The sequence below is a fragment of the Branchiostoma belcheri genome, unplaced genomic scaffold, assembly GCF_001625305.1.
Source record: "Branchiostoma belcheri isolate BF01 breed outbred unplaced genomic scaffold, Haploidv18h27 scaffold306, whole genome shotgun sequence".
Classification (NCBI taxonomy): Eukaryota; Metazoa; Chordata; class Leptocardii; order Amphioxiformes; family Branchiostomatidae; genus Branchiostoma; species Branchiostoma belcheri.
The window spans coordinates 39,790-41,709 of NW_017803917.1; positions in this window are offsets into that span (position 1 = coordinate 39,790).

Here is a 1,920-nt window from a genome sequence, read left to right on the forward strand (position 1 = left end):
AGCATTATTTATTCAAATCATGGCCTCATTTGCATAATTTATGAGAAAGTGCTAGAATACCCTTTTTTGTTAAGATAAGGCTATCCTTGGTTGGAGAATTTGATCAACTTACATAATCCATGCAAATGAGGCTCTTATTTGCGAAATAAATGATTAAATTGCGTAACTCATCAACCGGAGGTTAACATCATTTGGCGAAGGTATGAGATCGTGAAACTCTTGTTAGAGTATCCAACCACTTTTTGGACCACACCATTTATACAGGGGGACAGGATACTAACAGTAGTATTGTGGTGTTTATCTGTTTAACAAAGTATTATATTTTTTTAAATAATCTATTTCAAAATACAACACAACTAAAAAGTCTTGGATATGTGTCTTGGATAGACACATTTTACACACAGAGAGATAAGCACATGTTACTTACCCTGGCAGGCTCCATTTTCAAGGTCGTCACAGGTTCAAATGCACCAATCACAGTTTAGGCCACATGTGACATTCTCATTGTCAATGTCAGCAGTTGACAGCGGTTGCCTGTAGCATGTCAGTACTGTAAAGACAGTAACTGTCAGTAAGAGATCAGTCAGAATAATTCTTTTGAAGCATCAGTACTTGTCAGTTGCATTACAGTTGCCTGGAACTGCTTTGCTGGATTTGCCGCTCCAGGGATGTCGAAGTCAGAAGATTCGAGGACGAATCTTGAAAAGAAAAGGGGGAGTAGTGTAACAGTGGGGGGTTTATAGGCGCTACCAACTGACCCGGCCGAGGGGTCTAGACCTTTTAGCGGAGTGGTTAGAGCGTCTGGTTATGAAGCTCTGGTGCCCAGGAGGTCGTGGGTTCGAACCCCAGCCCGGGACCAGTGGGGTTTTTACTGCTCGCCTAGGTTTCTTACAAAGGGTTAGATCATCCCTGTTGGCCTGTTTGGCCAGTTTGTCTGTCTTTCCGGTGTGCTATGGTATGTAATTGCTGGGGAATATTTCACTACTTGCTATGTCTTGATTGAGCCATGACTCTGTACTCACTACTGTTATCTGGCTTGTAAATGTCAAGTACTGTCGCCAGTTCAGCTGTAATTTGTTCTGCACACTTTGAAAGTTTGACCAAGGAGGTTCTAGGGGTTTTGTTAACTAGAAGTATACTTTACGATCTCTTGTGACTATGACCCCTCATGTGAGAGCCCTCCTGCTTTGATTCATTAATTAAAATAAAGTGGAGTGGATGTAGCCATTGGGATGTCGCCTGGTAAACTTGGGTTAGAATGTGTGCTTTATGTGCTTTATTAAACTCCAGTAGCGACACACAAGACATTGGTACAAAATCAAGTATGTTAGAACTTAGCCGTGGACGACTCTGGTAACCTCCTTTTGCATGATAATGCCCCGGCATTATCATGCAAAAAGGGTTACCAGAGTCGTCCACGGCTAGTTAGAACTCAGCGTATTAAATTAATTTACTGAATGGAATGTTATCATCAGTAAAATCGAATATGGATGATGCAAAGTTGGGTATACCATTGCCGCGGCGACTGTTGCAGGGCTTCTCTTTCTTGCAGTCTTCTGAGGGCTAGTTTTACTTTTAATATGTAAAAAGACTGCAAGAAAGAGAAGCCCTGCAACAGTCGCCGCGGCTAGGTAATATATTACCACAGTCACAGCATTCCCACACGAGTACAGTGATCGGTGGGTTTCTAGTGCAATGTATACTTGAGAACATGGCCCAATCATGCAGTCTTTGTAGTACCATTTATCGCAACCAGACTAGTAATTCCTGAGTCGCCACAGCTGTTAGTGTCCACTACCAACCTGGTAGGCCGGTGCAGTAGCTTGCCCACTGAACGTGGTTGTCTTGCGGATTTTTAAAGATATTGAACAGCGCACGTACCTGTCTTAAAAACACCGATGCAAGATTCAACCTTCTTGA